This window comes from Oreochromis niloticus, linkage group LG13 (assembly GCF_001858045.2).
Source record: "Oreochromis niloticus isolate F11D_XX linkage group LG13, O_niloticus_UMD_NMBU, whole genome shotgun sequence".
Classification (NCBI taxonomy): Eukaryota; Metazoa; Chordata; class Actinopteri; order Cichliformes; family Cichlidae; genus Oreochromis; species Oreochromis niloticus.
In genome coordinates, this window is record NC_031978.2 from 13,689,747 (window position 1) to 13,701,252 (window position 11,506).

The window sequence follows — 11,506 nt, forward strand, 5'->3', positions numbered from 1 at the left end:
CTTTTGATTTTTGTCAAATGATTGATTTCATTTTGATTTATTAAGATATTTTACATTAACAACATAAGTTAGCCAGAGGAAATAGCAGAAAATATAACTCGGTATGAAATAATAGATTTAGTTATGAGGTGTAGCTCTAAAGCTCCATGTTTGCGAGTTGGCTTTTGAAGGTATAAGTTGATAGCTGAAAGATAAATACTGTAGCTTGCAGCATACAGATGGATGAATACATGAAATATAGACTGGCATTCAATGAGGAGGGTTATATCAGATGGTGCTCTGCAGTAAAACTAATTCAGGTTGTCCTATTAACAATGTGTGCATGTAATATAAAATGACCGAGGTGTTACATCAGCTATAACACAACTGCACCTGCGTCTGGAGACTTTGTGTCAGACAAGTTAAGTCTGGTTTTAACAAACTGCTGACAAGCTTACAGCAACAAATGCTGTCTGTGCTCTCCGAGTCTTTTTCTGACCTTCATGTTTCGAGTTAGCATGCAGCCCATGTTTACCCATCCTGCCAAGTATACAAGGCACATATTCAGACAGCTGCCTCCTACTTCACTGATAGAACACTGCATTCAGACTCCCATCTTACTCAAATCCATTAACTTCATTTGATAGTGTCTCAATTTTAATTAAATGCATTTTTTAAATTTGTTACACGCTGTTATCAAGCCACAGTGGCACTCTACTGATGTAATTATGCAAGAAAAACTGTTGTTTTCAGTCACATGCTCATTCAAAGCAGCTTACTTCTATAATATCTAATAAGCACACCAGTGCATCACTAGCTTCTGTCATTTTGATATAAATCCTTCAGATAAACTTTAGGCTATGAGCCGATGCCGTGAAATGCGCCTGACAGGTATTTCCACCTTTTTCATTACCTTGCTGTCAGCTGCAGTGAAGGTTGTGTGTGATAAAAATGTGCCAAAGACCCAGTGTGACATGTGGTACCATTAAAAATCCCATCAGACAATAATTGAGACCAAAGAGGGGCACATCTAAACTGACACAGGGACGACGTTTATCCTTTATGAGGTGAGTGAAAGCTCGCAGAAGGTTAAAGCAAAAGCAGAAGTGAAGAAAGCACTAATGGTTATATTATAACATACTGCATTGATAGATTCATGCCCCGAGAGGGAAAAATATGTCCACTAATGCTGAGTGGAGCAATATGAAGAATAGAAATAGAAGGGCATTTAAACGTAACAGGATGTGACTGTCGCTCGCTGACCATATATGTCTTTTTCCAGCCTTGTTCCAGTCAGTCAATACCCTCAAATGCTGAGGAAATTTCCGGGAGAAATGTAAGGAGGCTGCCATTATAAGAGGCAGAGAAAACCCAATGAGAGGGATTGGGAATCTATCAGTAGAACTGCGAACAAAAGTGATCCATGTAATTATTCTTTCAGCCACCTAAGAGCCCACGGCTTAGGGAAAATCCATCAAGTCATTTCATTATCGGAGAGACGTCAGCATTGAAAAGAACTGGAGACAATGGAGCCACTTTCTGGAGAACTGTGGTTACACATGAATAAGCCTCTCTCACAGAGGTCAAATGAACATACAAGCTGCGAAAAGGAGAATCACTATCAAGTGAAAATACTTGAGAACAATGATTGAGAGACACCTACAATTGCTGATGACCTTCTTGTATGTTTCCCGTTGTGAAAACATAAGTGCATCCCGGAATAAAAATGTAGTGATCTGAGAAGAATTTGAAAAGCATTCCAGTTCCTTGCTCAGTACTTAACCACATCTTGAAAGGACACTCCTTTAGATCCTTTTCATTGCACAGTGTCATCAATAAACGACACGAGGCAGTTATGTCTATTTACATTAGCTAGAGCACAAGTGCAAAGAACAAGTTCAAAGCTTTGTTGAACCAAGTGAAGCTATGCTTACAGCACTGTTACAAATAAAAGAAATAAAAAAAACTGGTTTCATCCACTGAATGGTGTCTGCCTGGGTTTTATCTCAATGCTCAATTTTCCTCACATTTTAAACACTTCACTCATCAAGCGAAGTGGAAAACTGTAGGTGTGACTTTGTGGAAACCTTTTGAAGGACTGTAAATGTGCCAGGACATGGAATATATGCAGTGTATGTTAAATTTCCTTGCAAACACAGAACGTGCAACATGTTCCACAGCAGAAGCACCATCAATCATTCAATCAATCAATATTTTATTTCTATAGCACATTTAAAGAGGACAGTGTCCATCAAAGTGCGTCACACAAGGTAGCAAAGCAGATTACAACAAAGGCAACAAAAGCAGTTAAAAACAATTTAAAAAAAACAATTATAGTTACAGTTACTGTGACAGTTACAGTTACATAGCACAACTGCAGACCAGGTGGAAGTCCAAACTAATTGGCTTGAAAAGCTAGATGGAACAGGTGAGTTTTTAAGCGTGATTTAAACGATTGAATGGAATCTGACATGCGGCCATCGATAGGAAGATTATTCCAGAGTTTGGGTGCAGCAATTGCAAAAGCTCGGTCCCCTCTAGTCTTTTGTCGGGACCTTTGTTGCACTAAGAGCAGTTGGTTAGAGGATCTGAGCGCTCTCTTGGGGCTATACACGTCGAGAAGGTCTGTTACGTAACTGGGTGCCAGGTTATTTAAAATTCTAAAAGTATACAAAAGGATTTTTAAAATGATATGGTATTTAACAGGGAGCCAGTGTAGATGGCTAGAGCTGGGGTGATGTGATCGTGCCTTTTGGTGGCAACACCATCCGCCATCCATTAGCTGATATGTGTGATTGTATGAGCGAGTTTGTATGCACGTGTAAAGAGAGGGATCTAAAAGGGAAAGCAAATAAAAGCTGGCATGACATTAACCTGAGAGAGAAAGGGAATCATCATGCAATCATCGCCTGCTGTGAACTATGAAAGCTTCTTATACATTTACCCTGGTCCAGTGGTCACACTTCTCACTAAAAGGGCAAGAGAAAAATTTCCAGTCTGGTGATAGATTACCGGCAAGAAATACTACGATAACATGTATAGTATTGTATATAGTATAACGTGTGGTAGTATTGCTGGGGTCTTGTAGTGTTGCCAGAAAAGCTTTAAATCTACACATATTTGGCAATCTACTGACAGGCTATAATATCTTTCTGTGAAAGGATATTCTTTAATTTGGTACTTTAATGTTGATGGTAAAAATCATTTCCACATGATTAAGGAGCATAAAAAAGAGATATTCATATTCCTCCTTTATTATATAATAACTCACTTTTAATAACTGTGTGTTTATTAATAGCATCAACAACAAAGATTCTTGTTTCTCACAAATCTGAATCATCATTCAGCACATCATCACGTTACAAAAGCAATTATCAATGCATTTTAAGTTTGGCATACTGTAATTATTTGTGACGAATGAGGAGGATGAGTCAGAGATAAAGCAATACAGCAGCTCAGATGATAGTTGCAGATTGACCTTGCTTGACTGAACAAAGAGTCTTGGTCGATGACTTTATAAATAGACATGTTCGCTTTATGTGATTCAGAATGATATTTTTTGCATTCCCGTCACGTTTCCTGTCACACATGATACATCCAAATTAATTGAATCTTCTTTAATCACTCACACTTCTGTGTACTTGTGAACATCATAATATCACTTTGCATCAGTAGAGTAACACGTGTATTTCTTTCCTTACCAGGAAAGAATAGTAGTTTCACAACAAGTTACACAGGAGACAGGAGTTCTGCAGTGGGTCTTTGCAGGTTAAAATTCAGAGCAATTTCTAAGCCTCGATCAGTGTTGTGAGAGCAGATGTAGCCCTTTATGCATCACACATGAAAAACTGGGCTAAAGTACTGAAGACAGCTATTTGTGTCCTGTTTTAATCCAAAAGTCAACAATGTTTTGTATTTAAGCATGACTACAATTGTCTTATAAACATAATAATGTGCAAAAAACTGAGTCACCCTTAATTCTTTTTTATATTTTGTAGGAAAATGAGAAATTGGTGGAGAGATTTATAGAAATATCTGCAAAGATACATATTTAGGGAAAAACAGGGTCTATACACTTTCTTCTCATTCCTTATGTAGCCTTCAGGAATAGTTCTCCAGGTTTCTTGAAGGACTTTCAAAGCTTTCCTTTGCCTTTTGTTCCCATTCTCTAGATTCATCTAGATTCTTCAAGATGAGCCCACACCGCTTTAATAATGTTGAGGTCTGTGCTCTGTGGAGGCCAATGCATGACTGATAGTGTTTCACTGTATGCTTTTCTATCCAGGTATGCTTTTACTGCACTAGCAGTGTGTGGAAGATCATTGTCATTAAGTCATTGTCCATCAGACTGTTTTCAGGTGGTATTACATGGTTGATCAGAGATGAGCTTTTCTGCTTTAATATTCCATCAGTTTTGACAAGATCCCCACTGGCTGAAATACAGCCCTGAACCATGAAAGAGCCTCCACCATGTTTTACAGATGGCTGTAGACACTCACTGTTATACCTCTCATCTGACATCCTCCATATATACTGATGAAAATGAGTATATATGATAATGGGAAGCAAAAGTTTCAAATTTGGATTCATCAAGTTTTGGATTCATCACTCCATAAGACTCCATACAACCTGTTGCTGTTTTTTTGACAAGCTAGTAACAAAATGCCTAAAGATAAGTTGTCACTTATGTGAAGACACAACAGCGGTTCATCCAATGAGTGAAAAAGCAGCCAATATACAAAAAACATTTGAAAGACCTGCAGGAAGAAAACCTAAATTCCTCCCTAACTATAGATAAATAATTCTGATAATAAAAAAAGAAAACAAACAGCTTTGGCAAAGTAGTGATTTATGAGGGGAAAAAAGCATAGTCTGTCAAGTACAAAATTCTGCAAATGCTTTGTGAATATAAACACCAAATGTTAGATGAAGATGAGCATTTATAAATATTGGTTGCTAACACACTAGCTTTGTGGGCAGGTCAGGTAGGTAAAGTGGTTGCCCCATGATGGGAAGGTCGGGGGTTTGAATCCACTGAACGGCTACCCTGAGGTACCCCTGAGCAAAATACCGTCCCTACACACTGCTCCCCGGGTGCTGCACTGGTGGCTGCCCACTGCTTCACTGGGTGAATGGGTTAAATGCCGAGGAGTAATTTCCCTACGGGGACTAACACATACACATTATTATTATTGGGGTTTTTTTGGAAAATCTACATACTAACTACAAACTCTATGCCAAATGAGTCAAAAATAAATGCACCTTTTCAAAGGCAAACAATCCTTAAAACACTCAATCATTAAATGAAAAAAGATAATCTGAATAGCATGCAAATCTATTGCAAATATACCACACTATCAAGACAAATAACAGGGAAAAGGTACTTACTTTTCTTACATTTTCTTAACCCATTTATCAAACAAGAACACAGAAGAAAAACAATGCAATAGAGAACACAACACTAATTAAGTTGCATGTAAAGGAATAGGTTTTGTTTACTGGAGGACCCAAATGTAAACACAAAGGAGGTAGAAGGAGCAAAATCCAAATCCTCGCAAAGGTCAGACACAGGCAAACAAGTCCCATAAGGGGCAGATAAAAGACCAGCTCCAAAAAATCAGACAAAAGGTCACATGTGGGATAAAAACCGCAAATATAGTGAAACACAAAAATACACGAGAACCACAGGAAATGCTTGTCAGCTCGGGTCTGACAAGTGAGAGGTAAACAACTAGAAGTTTAACTACTGAAGAGGGTGATAAGCTTATTGGAAACTGGTGTGACTTATACAATACAGGTGAAACTGTAGGGCAGGGCACACGATTACAAAGGCAGCATTACAACCCGACTGAAAAGCCTCAACATAACCATAGAAACTGACACCAGATTTTATTTTTTAAAATAGTTTTTATTTTAAATTACATAATAAGTTTGCTAAAACATTTGGTACCACAAACAGGATAAAGACAAAAACTGGTGTGTTTCCACAAAACTTGCCTCATGCAAGCCTTTATCCACACTTCACCAGGTGTGGTCAATTCAGCCCAGGCAGCCACAAAGACTCTTGCACTGCCACTGCAAAAAGAATAGGGGTTGCAACCATGGAAAGAAGACTACAAATTACTTAACAGCAAGTAAACATCATAGCGCAGAGAATATGAATTCACTTTGAAGAAATTACCGAATGCACTGGCTATAGCTTCCTGTTAATGGTTATGGAGGTAGTGACTTGACTATTACCATTCAGAAAAACAGTATTTGAGTTCCAGAGTATAAAGAACGGAAATGTTTTCTTAATAAAACTTATGTGCCGCTTTTTTGTATTTATTTGAGTGTTTTATCACTCTGTTTTTATTGTTATATTTGTATTTTTTGTAATATTGAACATAGGCAGACTTGTATGAGTATGTGTCCCTGTGCACATTGTCATTCAACATGAGTGTGTGTTTTTCAAACACTGAAAAGGAAAAAAAATCATTGACAAAAATGTTGCATTTCTCTATTTCAACAGAATGACAAAAACAGAGTCCCAGCTGAGGGCAACTCTATTGTGCAATCAAATGAGATAGCAGGATGAGTTTCCTCACACCGAAATTGAAGTCATAGAACAGTTCAACCATGACTGATTGCCTCTGCTCAGGACTCGTAGTACACAGAGATTTATCTCTATCATTCTTTTACCCCAGTCCCTGCAAAGAAAAAAATGAGAAACTGTTGTTTAGAGACCAATATACACACCATGAGGAGTCCTCAACACATGGCTGGTCCATTTGCAGCATTTTTGTTCTGTTCAGTGTAAATAAAAGATGAAAATAACACAGCAATACACAGGTTTGCTGTGGTGTTTAAACAGTGCTGTATACTAAGTATACTAAGAGTCCCTTAGTATACTTAGACCCAAAGTGAGCCAAAAAATATCTCCCACACCACTACACCTGAATCAGTAATACAAGACAGGATGGATCCATGCCTTCATGTTGTTTATGCCAAATTTTGACCCCAGGCAACATTTTTCCAGTTTTCTATTGTCCAATTTTGATGACTGCTTTTCAAATTGTAGCCTCAGTTTCGTGTTCTTAAGTGACAAGAGTGTCACTTGCTGTGGTCTTCAGCTGCATTAGGGCATCTGCTTCAGAATTTATCTTTGAACATGTTTTGTGTTTAGAGATGGCTTTCTACATTTAAGTTTATCTTGCTTTCCTATAAGCTTTAAGTAGTCTCACCACCCTCTTAAGACCTCTGGCATTAACAAGGCATTTTTTGCCCAAAGAACTGCAGCTTCCTGGATATTTTCTCTTTTCCTGGCAATTCTCTTTAAATTCCTGAGACGCGTCAGTGGGAAAATCCCAGTAGATCAGAGATTTCTGAAGTAGTCAGATCAGCCCATGTTCTACTAATAACCATAACATTCACAGCCACTTAAAATCGCATTTCTGCCCCATTCTGATGCTTCACTTACACTTTAACATCTCATACTGACCATGTCTATTTACTTAAATGTATTCAGTTACTGCCATGTGAGTAGTTAATTTGATGTTTGTGTTAACAGGCACATGAGTAGAGGTTTAAACTTATGAAGTGGCTGGTGAATTGTTCATTAACTTTTTCTACAAGCTGAATTTTATGTTCGTTATAAATCGGTCTCCATGGACAGTTAAGAGAGAGACAAGTAATAATTGCACTGACAAAACATGATTTCACTTTGTTTGACTGTCTGAAATGGTTTGCTCCAGTTTCAGTTGACCTGATGTTTACACTGATTTTTCCAAATTAAGGAAAGATTTTTTCTATTTTGTGCAAAAAATATAAATCAATCTCAGAAATCGAAGCCAATATTCAATTTGGATCTCTTTTAAAACTTTTTATATTAAGTAATTTATTAGATACCTTCTGACACTTATGAGCGTTTGTTGTTTGACTAGACACCGCTATATGTATCATTCATGTGAAATATACGGCACGTGGTTGCTTACCGAGTACCTTTATAAACCGCTTGAGTCAGAATAAAGATGCAGGCTCAGCAGGGTTTAAAGTGGGCCAACCCAGAATGCTGATCCAACACCTTCTCTTAATGAGTAATTAAATCTGACTGGCAGCTTAATATAAAATATTGTCAAATGTTTTCAGTTTTTTATGCGTTGCAGTCTGGCATCCTTTTAGGTGATGCGACAGACACAGTTAATTCGCCACATGATCCAGGGTGCACAAATGCTTTTGCCGTCTCATCCCTGTGATGGGGATAAGGGGTAAGATAAAAAGTTGTGTTCATGTACGGAAAGCCGTTAGTACCAAATTACGCCACTTTTACAACCGGTCTTTCCATATTCAGCATCTAGCTCGCTCTACAGACATTTAATGGGCATAATCAAGGTAACTTTTTGAATTTCTTTTTCCAAAATGCGCTCAAACTGACGCATAAACTGAGAGAGAGAGAGCGACATGGCACCTTTGAAATGAAAGGTAAGTTAGATATTGAGTCAAAATAATTGTAAATACAAGTGCACAGATGCTTTACAATATTGTCGCTGAGTAACAGGACTTGAGTTTGACATTATGCTGTTGCCAAATTCCAGCTTTATACTGGCTACCCATAATGGCAAATGTAACATGGCCATGCACTGCTCCACTACACCTGAACTTTTGCTTCCCCCACCTGCCAAATTCCACTCTAACCCAGAGCGTCTGCAGAGAAACACATTAAAACATAAAACCCGAGGACATCCATGTAAGAGTTGATGCTCTGATATTTACATATTTGATGTTTTCATAGATACTGGTTGTTGTTGTCTGCTTCTCTGAGCCTTGGAGTCATTTTTCTTTGCTCAGTGTCTGCTAGTTTAGACTCAACCCTTCTTTTTTTGTATTTTTTTAAGGAGTAGCAGAAACATATAGTTCTGGTTTGTAATTCCTTGCTGCTAAGAGTCTGGCTAATCATTGCACATCAACAGCTGCCAGCACATTCTCAGCCTAATAATCGGGGTATAGATGAACAGTGATTAATTGGGTTGAATTAATTAGAGTGCTAGAGGTTGGCACTTCACTGTGTTCAGTACAGATGTGGATGTCACAACAAAATTGTAGACCCTGGATACAGGACATCCAAGCATCTGCATCAAACTACATGCTAATGTTTTGCATTTGTTTTTTTGTTTTGTTTTTGTTTAGTCATCATTATCAAGAGGCTCATTCTTCTCATTCTGACCTCACGTATTTTAAAGAAGCTTTACTAGATAAAACCTGAATGCATTACCGGTAAATAGAAATGGCAATGGCCTTTTAAATCAGTTACCTACACCTCAAAGAAGAGCAGAGAATACAGAAACAAACAAAATAAGATTTTTAAAAGGAGCAAAAGTTAAGTGAACAACAATATAGTTTCCTATTTCCACTTGCTATCTGCGAAACTTTTTTCAGACAAATAGAGAATTTTAGATTTTTAAGCTCAAATACATGGATAAGCGAGGTTTCCTTTCAATCCTGCCAGTCAGTCTTTCTTTTAGAACTCAAAATGCAAAAAAGAGAGCACAACAGAAGAAGCAAAGAAGTGTTTTGAGAGAAATCCGTCTATTCTCTTAAACTGCAACTTTGAATCAACAGTGTACTGAACCAAAATGAACTTTACAGTATTCACAATTTAAGCAAACAACAGCTTTACTTCAATCGTGAACAGGTAGCTTAACTAATAACTACTAAAAATATCCTAGACCTTCTCTTTTCCCTCTTCCCATTATGTCTCTGTCTCCTTTGAGCCTTTCATGTTTAAGGTCTAGACTAATGATCATTATTCAATGCATTCTCAATTGATCCACTCATTAGAGAGCTGAGGATGCTTCAAGGAGTTGATTGCTTTTTTCTTCCACATGAAAGCTTTCTAATTTAACTAAGGTCATCATGAGCTGAGAGTGGAAAACAAAAGCAAGATTTTTTAAGCAAAATTTTTAAAACGAATGTCATCTTTTATTGTCTACATTTTTTTTTTTTACACCAACGCTTTGCTCACTGTGACATGTGACTCTCAAGTGAAAAGAAATGTGTTTTTACTGTAGCTTACAAATCTGGTGATTGTTACATTATCAGCTTTTTCCACTAGACTTTACTGATAAAAACACTCTTAGTGTTGAACTGTTAATGTATTTATGTTCAGGGATGATTGTGCTACAGCACCTATTCCACACAGAGGAAAAACAGAAGCCTTACTCTGTGCAACCAAATTCAACGTGCTCATGAGCAAGGCACTGGATATTATGCTTCTATAGCAAAACTGCTCAGTCGTGATGGTGGTAATTATTATGGCTTCTCTTGACAGCTCTCAGGTGTGAATGAGTTGAAACTGTGAAAACGGGTGTGAAGAGGAATGATGCAACAAAAAAAGGCACTTGACTCTAACAACATCTTAGCACCTTAAATACACACAGACACACACACACACTACCCTCTACACTCAGATGTCTCACGGCTTTGATAAAGTGTCATTTGAAATTCTTCCATTTTATCAGTCTCTTGTGCTTTCGAAATTTCTGGAGAGGATTGCCATCAATATCACCCTTAGAGGCCATTCCTGAAATGCTTGAATTACTTTTCTCTTATTTTAACATCAATAGAAACACACCTTGAAAGACTGCTGGCTTCTATGAGACAAGTGACATTGTAAATGCATGCATCATAATCAAAATGCTAAGCACACACACACACACACACACACACACACACACCCTCTATCCTTGTCTTTATGATGTTGTAGGGACACATGACCAGAACATGCATTGTGGGAACCACCCTTTCTGTTGGTTTTACAGCACTGAAAAATCAGGCAGTATATCAGAAAGGACCTAAACCAAGTTGTCACTCCAGTGATCAATCAGACAAAGTAGAGTTCCAAGACCAGACACACACACACACACACACACGCAGTCCTTTCTCAATCATTGACCTTTGATTTTTCTCTCAGCAATTACATGGCGAACAGCTGAAGAGTTAAAATGTCAGAGTTAATAGTTGTAATTTCCTCAAATAACAGTTGAGCATGACTATAGAAAAGTGTTTGCATGAGTAACTCATCTGCGTAAAACAGCAGTTCATGTGAGCAAAACTTTGATGGCACTTTAATTCACTCAGTGCAACATCATGAGGCAGTAGTTTATTTTGAGCTGAAAGCCAATTAGTCCTTAAAGACAAGGAATGTGAAGGCAGGTCATTATAAAAGATAAAGTGTAATTTTCAGTGGCACAAACCAAAACACTGGTGATCACAGAAAAGGAGACTCTTTTACTAAACTAAAGTGTTGGATATTTAAAAATTCCTAATTTCACGAGAACATCTTTTTGTACTTGAATAAGTGACTTGGAATTTCAACATTTTCTTACTTGAAAAGTGTCCACAGACCTAATATTAATAATAAGAATATTAATAACATATTACATTATGAAATTGTTATCAATACCTATAATACTTTGAGATGTCTCAGTGTCTAGTTGCATGGTGTTAAAGTGTTGAACTATAGTGTGTTTTAATGCCCTCTTGTGATTAA